At 29.5% G+C, this 8,776-nt stretch overlaps 1 pseudogene; it reads left to right on the top strand.

Moving 5' to 3' along the window:
* Nucleotides 1-3,528, top strand: part of LOC101488307 (putative expansin-B14) — a 7,503-nt pseudogene extending 3,975 nt beyond the window's left edge.
* Nucleotides 3,529-8,776: the final 5,248 nt, after the last annotated feature.

Here is an 8,776-nt window from a genome sequence, read left to right as displayed (position 1 = left end):
GATCTAGTTTAGAGTACTTAACGATTAGGATTCGTGGTATGCTATCATGTATTTTCTTAATAGCTTTAAATATGTCTTTGATCTCTACAAATATATCACTTTATGATTTTAGTTAATCTAACTTTTTTTTTTGGATTTAGTCCCCGTAAAATCAGACACAATCCGTTTTGGTCCCTAAGAAAACAGCTAATAAACTGTAATGACACGTCGATCTATAAATACACACTAACACATCATCTTTTATGATATATTAAAAATTAAAATATTTTATATTATTAATTAATAAATTTATTTATTGATCATTTAATAGTTAGTGATATTTTATAAAGAGAATATGAATAAAAATTAAAAGAAGGGTTAAGGGTTTTAAGAAAACTCTTTATTCTTTTAATATTGATTTCACGTTTGGGACCAAAGTTGACCATATATGATTTTACAAAAAGTAAATCCAAACAAAAAAACTTACCAGAATTACAATAAAAAATTGCTATATTTACAGAGACCAAATAAATATTTAAACATTGTTCATATACTATGTTATATGTTTGAATATTGATGTACATTTAATTTACTCGACTCTGCTTAATTATATCTTTTAAAATGGTGAGCCACCTTCATTTGTTTCTCATGTAGTTGCTTGCACACTACATGTATAGATAGATGATGAGATTATAAGAAAAGAATTGCAAACAAAGAGGAGGCATAATGATTAGTATGCCGCCAATGCTTTAGATAGTTAAATATTTATATTTTACTGTGGTCATGTTAGTCAACTATTTATATTTTTAATATTCTTTTTATTAAATTCGAAATATATTCACCTAAAATAGTTAAAATTTGAAATATTGCTTCTTTTCCTTTTATGTACATCACCATTTAAATATGCATTTAATAGTTTTCTGGATGACTAGTTTTATTGATTTTCTAGAAGGGCCTTGACATGATGCCATGTCATCAATTTTGTGTAAGGATGTATGAGAGAGGAAAATTACCCCATGGATGGCACGGGTCCACGTATGTTTCCTGCGAGGAAAATTATATAAACTATAGCGGTATTAAGGAAAATATTATCATTATAAGTTTATAAAATATAATTTATAAAAACATTCTATTTAAGAATTATAAATTTTACAAAAAGCAATCGTAAAAATTTGGATATTTTTTATCTAAAAATGAAATAATAAAGAAATTCGTAAACAATAGTGTAATTTTGAATTTAAAATCTAGACACGACATTTAATTTTATAATTCCAACATTTTCCTGTTGAGTTGGATCTTACGGATATTTAAATTTTGATGTAATTATTTAGTTAATTTTATTTATTAATTTTGAAATATATTCACTTAAAAAACTTGAAAATTTGAAATAATGCCATTTTAATTTAATTGAATACCTTTATGTACATCATCATTTAAGTATGTATTCAATTGATTTTTTAATGCATTGGTTTTCTTGCTTTTTAGAATGGCCTTCAAATGATGCCATATCATCAATTTTGTGTGGAGGATGCATGAAAGAGCTTAGAACAAATCTTACTTTGTATTCTTAATATAATAGATACAATATATCCTTTATTTGAATAATCATATTTCTTTGCTTCCCTCTAATTAATCAAAAAGATTCTAGAGCCGTTTTTCTGTAAAATAAAATGTACTTTAATAAATAAAACTCATTTTATTATTGAAATTTATATAATTAAGTAATTTTTAAAAAATATTTTCAAAACTAAAATTAAACATTTAAAAGAATAAGTAAAGAGTAATTTGTAATTTTTAGTCAAATAACTAAAAAAATTGAGCCATTTCTCTCTATAAATATCAGACTAGCCTTATTCCCATAACCACATAGTGTACGTACAAAATCTCAGTGGTTTTGTGAAGATATGGCTCATACACTTAAATGTGCATTCTCTCAATATTACTAGTGACCCCTTCCTCTTGTTTTAGTCCCAACAAAGTTGTTAATGTTACTTCATCTAATTCTAATTGGTCACCTTCAGTGGCCACTTGGTATGGACCTCCCACCGGAGATGGAAGTGAAGGTATATATAGTAAATATTTTTGTTCATAATTAATATGTATAGTTTTAAATTCCATTATTGTAAAGATACAAAATATAACCATATAGTGGTTACAATATTATGGAAAAAAATTCAATGACTATATATTTGATGATTATGTAGGTGGTGCTTGTGGATATGGAAATGCTGTTGGACAACCTCCATTATCTTCAATGATATCAGCCGGAAGCCCTCTCATCTATCAATCGGGCGAAGGCTGTGGTTCTTGTTATGAGGTGCTAATAATTAATACAATTACTGCCTCAAAATAACAATTAATAAAATTATTATTACTAAAATAAAGTAAAAATAATAACGACCAAAATTCAAGATACAAAATAAATTCCAATTTTAACATGTAATTTAAAATTTTATCAACATAATTTTTTTTACTAGATTTTATCAACATAATTTGGAAATTGTTTATTTCTATACGTAACATTGTTATTAATAGTGTCAGTTCAATAATAAAAAATTCTTTTTGTCATAATATATTATAACTTTAAATACATTATTACTAAATTTTTTAATAATCTTTAATTAATAATAATTGATTTTCCTCAATTTTTATAAATTAAAAAAAAAAGTAATTTCCTCAATAGCAGGAGTTCAAAAAAGAAGATGCTAATTATTGAAAATTTGTTTTTACTATAATTTCAGGTGAAATGCATTGGAAATCCTGCATGTTTAGGAAATCCTGTGACAGTTACTATTACCGATGAGTGTCTTGGTACTTGTGGATCAGATTCTCCATATCATTTTGATTTGAGTGGTAGAGCTTTTGGTGCCATGGCAAATAGTCGTTCAACATAGAAGGTATTATCTCTGTTTCTCTTTAAGCTTTTGTTTTGTAGAGGTTTTTTTAGGATTTTATTTATGTGTCATTTTTAATGTTCTAAGGTTATATTGACCATTACTTTTTGTTAACATATAAAATGTTTTTAATCATAAAAAAAATCTAAAATAGTCAACGGGGTCATAAAAAAATTAGACAATTTTATGTTTATGTTTTTATTTTTATCTTTTTAAATGTAAACAACCTTAATTAATTGAGTAAAAAAATAAAATAATTTACTTTCAACATTTAAGTATTTTGTTTACAATATTGCAATTATATAAACTATTGATTCTTTAATGCAGAGTTCCATGCATTTACAATGGTGTCTCAATAGCCTTCCACGTCGACTCTAAATCTAACCCATATTATTTTGCTACCGCGGTTGAATATGAAAATGGGGATGGTGATCTTAAAAAAGTTGAACTTATGGAAGCATTTGGCAACACTTGGGTTACAATGCAACAATCATACGGTGCTGTTTGGAAATATAATAAACAGCCACTACTAAGAGCGCCATTTTCTATTAGGCTAACCACAATTGAGTCTGGGAAGATATCTGTAGCAAAGAATGTGATCCCGACGGGTTGGAAGCCTGGTCAGACTTATAGAGCACTTGGAAATTTTATTTAAGCTTTAAATGTATGTTAATTACATTAATAATTGGACTATCAAATTTTAGTCTTGTATCTTAATCAAATCAAGTCATTCAAAGTGGACTTTCGATTATCTCTCAATTATTTTGAAAATGAAAAAAATGATAGTATTTTTTGTTTGGAAAAACTAAATATAACTATCTCAATAATATGAAATATTTTTTTCTATCTATGCAGACAAATTGTCAAACCGAAAATACAATTCAACATAGTTACAATAATTGGCAGAAAATTAAGTATGAGACAAAAATAATTTTTAATGTGGAAAACTTCCCTCAAATTGAGAGAATAAAAATCACATAATCTAGTCCAGTAAAAACTTTCACTATAATGATTAATTGCTATACTAGAGTCTTCCTAGTAACACTAGGGAACATCAATCAACAATAGCCATCACCAAAGATGGAAATCAAACAAAATGACAAATAACCTTGCACTAAAGTGAATATTACAAAGTAACTATCAAAGAAAGTAAAAATACTAAGACTATATATTAAAATGACAAACTCAATGGTAGAAATGATATACAAAAATTGTTGACTAAACAAAACAAGTTTGCTACACTCTTGTTACCACCATAAATCAATTTTCTTCATCTCTTGTTGCTTTATTGCCGTCACTTTTTCTTATTTGTCTACTTCTATCGTGCGGCTCTATGGTTCTCTAAAATAGGGATTTCAAATCCTTACCTTTTTTTTCACATGGGCCAAACCCAATAAAACACATATTTCTTTATTTTTTTTCTTTCTATAATAATAATAATAACAATTATAATACTCAATTTGAAATGAGTAGCAAATGGAGTACTAACAGCTTTGCAATTGTCCTTATTAAACTTCTCTAACACCTTTTCAATGTATTGAGACAACTAAAATTTATTATTCTTCTTGTCACGAGTAATTCTCATGCCCAAAATTTGTTTTGCATGACCCAAGTCTTTCATTACAAATAGGTAAGAGATTGGAACTTCTTGTATTATTCTACTATCAAGTGTATGTTTACAAAACATGATAAATCCTATTTATATGACACAAATAGGTAAGTAAAAGAACAATATTAAAATATATCAATTAATCCATTCGCTAATAGGAGTTAAGAAATGTAGAAGACAATGACTAGACATCTATTTGCACATATTACTCATAGTAAACTTCAATATTTAGCAACAATTAACAAAGATTTCAAATGTGTCTAATTGATCTAAACAAAATTTATATCATGTTCGTAAATCATAACTAAGTATTAATTAAAGACTGATAAAAAAAAACTAAGTATAATCAAGTACATGATACAACCATACTAACAAAATAAAAACAAATACTACTCAATTATTACCAATGTCATCATCCTCACTATCTTCATCAGTTTCATTGTTGGGTTGTGGTGATGAACTTGGACGAGAAGAAGATCCAATAAATCCTAAATGTTATGTGAAAGGTTAAATATTTTGCTGGTTTCGACCATCTCTTTTTCTTGTCGTTGCAATTGTTGCTTCGTCAACACGAACATTGTGATACATCCATCATACCTTAAGATAAGGGGGGTACATTTTCATAACTGAGGAGTTTAAACACAGACTCAATATCATGAAACCAATTTTTCCTTTCTATAGGGTTACCATTTTCCACAACCTAAATAAAAAAGCAACACACAGTAAAAAGTATTGTTCCTTTCAATCAAATCAAGAAAAAGCCAAGTCTCATACAACAATGAATCATTAGAGTCTGACATAAAATAAGTTAAACTAAGAATTTCTAGCCAGTAACATACTGCAATAAGCAAACATATTTATTTAACAGAAACTTTCGCATAATGTAACACATCTTAATCATATTGTACTATTTTAACCATGATAATTGATACATCCATTAATCATTTTGTTGCAACCTTTTGGCTTAATTTTCTAATATATGTTATTCAAACGTGTTAGTTTATATATGTAAAATATTCACACATAACACGCTACTTACGCTCCGTGCAACCAAAGAGGTAAACCTTTTTCCCATACATCAAACCACCCTCGTCAAATGCATCTTGAGCACAAAAATCACAATTTCATCAAATAAAATAGTCAACTTAATTCCATCACAGATCATAAACAAAAATCAAAGCAACACCAATACTTACTTCTAGATTAGAGAAATTCCACTTGATTTGATACACATAATCCAATTGGTCCCACTGGCATTATAACACAACAGTTAGAATGGAAGAAAAAAACGCGAGACAACTGTCAACTCATTAAATCAGAAAATAAAAATCAAATAAATTGAACAAACCTCAGTCCCAACAGGAAATGAAGCTTTGCTATACAATAATAATCCACGAATGCTTTCTTCATCTCTCATAAAAAATGATATCTAATTGAGTTTAGAACAACAGAGAGAAATCGAAATATACCTACGACAAAAACTCACTATCAAGACTAACAACCTTTAAAATCTCTCCACCGAAGGTAAATTAAGCCATCAAGCTAATGTGTGAATGTCCCTGCCACAACCAACACATGAAAAAGTTGGAGACTATGAACAGCAAAATAAACGTAGTATGTGAGATCAAGTTGGAAACATCATTTCCTAAACATACACAACAACAAATCGGAAATTCAAAACCTTAAGCAAAGTTAAAATCAGCTTCAACTCAAATCTCTGACTCTAAACAAACACAAAATCAAGTGAACCAGAAAATCAAACTGAAATGTACCAAGATTAATGTCGCAAACTAACGAGAAAGTAGCATTAGTGATTGAATCAAATACTTCAATAAATTGAAGCTGAAATTGGCTTGAAAAGCTGAGAAAAATTTGAAGAATGAGAAACGCAAATCAACGTAAATGAGAAGCGCAAGCGTGAAAAATTTGTAGGAGAGAAAATGAAAATATGATAAGCAAATCCACAATTTTGAAGAATAACATAAAATCCCTAATTTTGAACATATGATAAAACCTAGCAATGATTTCAGAACACAAATATATTACTAAAAGTCTCAATCGAATAATGAATCAACCAAATCACTAAACCCTAAACAATGTAACTTTGTGATACCATACCTTGTTGAGTTGATGACTGTTTAATATAGTTGAAGGCTGAACAAGGAGGTATTGGTGGCTCGGTTTGCGCCTTCGTGGACGGAGGAGGGCGGTGGAGGCCATGGTGGTGGCTATTTGCAACGAAATGAGGAAGAGAAAGGAGAAGAAAGAGGTTCAGTGGTTGATGACGAGAGTGCTTGCAGAGAAAATAGAATAAAATAGAAATTTTGAAGTTAACGTCGATGCCAAATAATGTATTGCCTTTTTTTTTTTTAAGAGCAGTGGCTATAAATATTTTTTCTATTGTGGTTCACACAAATGAATATACGTGATTTTCATTGCTAAAATGATAATTTCAACATCGACATTAATTTGAATTTCTATATTTTAAGATAAAATAATAATATTAATAAGAGATATATTTAAATAAAATTAATAAATACACATAGTAAATTAAAAAATAATTTATATTTAAAGAGAGATTTATTTTTTTAAATAGGACTTATAATTAAAAACAAAAATAATATATAACAATAACTAAAACTATATTAAATATGCCATTAAGTATTACACTACAACCATAATTACTCAAGATGCAACTTAACATCCTATTCTTTTACAAGAACTTTAACATGCTTATTTAAACATAAACCAATATTTCTTCCGATTTTAAAAATACAAATAAAAGCTAAAATATATTTTATTCAAAATTTGAAATAAATAATTTTAATTTTTTATATATATTTTTAAGATTAGAGTAGTACTAAATCTCCAATAACTGAACCCACCACAACATGAAGACTAATCTTCTTTATATTCGAATCAAAATTGTCTAGGTCAACCAAATACCACGATTCAATCACTTTCATTAGTTCTAGCCCATTTAAAAACGCATTTGATATTAAAACGTCTGTCGTACTAGGCTTTATGCTAACCCACTACTAGAATTTTCGCCTATAGTGACCGATTTAGAGACTGAATATTTTTAGTCACAGTAGCGACCAAAATAGAGACCGTAATTTGGAACTTAGAAACTAAATATTTTTTTCGTCACTGAATCACTCACTAATGAAATTTAGAGACTGAAATAGCAACTGAATGTTAGCGACAAAAAATTCAGTCGCTAACTATCACAAATAAAAAATTTGCCTTTCACATTGGCGACTGAAATAGAGACTGAAATTTTGTATTTAAAACTAAATATTATTTCGTCACTAAATTGGTCACTAACGAAATTTAGAAACGAAATTTAGAGACCAAAATAAAATTCACTCTCTAAACTTTATTCCCTAAAGTTCTCTAACGAAATTTAAAATTCCCTCTCTTCTTTTCACTAAAATAAAGTTCACTCTCTAAACTTTATTCCCTAAACCCTAAACTCACAAAAATTCATCGCATCTGTTGCCGCTGCCGCACCTCCGTACTCTGAGCGGATGGAGATTCAGATAGGAATTATTCGGGTGCTCAGGACATGCATTATTTTGTTTAAGCTTAAGATTTGGATTCAGGCTGCGGATGAAGTCCTCTTGTAACACCCCGGCCCTCCAACGTTACCGGCAATGTTACCTCCCCCTTTCCTCAAATTGGAAATCCTGGCGAGTTTTTGCCTCCCGTGGGATTCGAGCCCGGTACCTAGGGGATAAGTACCGCCTCATCACAATCCCACTACCAATTGTCTAAGTGTGAATTTTGGTTAGAAGAAGTAAGTTTCCTAGGACATGTAATTTCAAAAGGTGGAATAGCCGTTGATCCTGCCAAGGTGGATAGTGTATTAGAATGGAAAGCACCTAAGTCAGTGACTGAGATTAGAAGTTTCCTAGGATTGGTCGGTTATTATCGTAGGTTCATAGAAGGATTCTCCAAGTTGGCCTTACCTTTAACTAAGTTGACCCAAAAAGGGGAGTTGTTCGTGTGGGATACTCATTGTGAGAATAGTTTCCAAGAGCTTAAGAAACGATTGACCTCTGCACCGATCCTAGTATTACCCGACTTGAGTGAACCCTTTGTAGTATATTGTGACGCGTGTGGTTCCAGATTAGGTGGAGTACTTATGCAGGATAGGAAGGTGGTAGCATATGCTTCTAGGCAACTGAAGATTCATGAGAGGAACTACCCTACCCATGACCTAGAACTAGCAGCAGTTGTCTTTGTACTTAAGATGTGGAGACATTATTTATATGTATCTAGATTTGAGGTT

This window comes from Cicer arietinum, chromosome 3 (genome assembly GCF_000331145.2).
Source record: "Cicer arietinum cultivar CDC Frontier isolate Library 1 chromosome 3, Cicar.CDCFrontier_v2.0, whole genome shotgun sequence".
Taxonomy (NCBI): domain Eukaryota; kingdom Viridiplantae; phylum Streptophyta; class Magnoliopsida; order Fabales; family Fabaceae; genus Cicer; species Cicer arietinum.
This window is presented reverse-complemented; position numbering and strand designations above follow the sequence as displayed.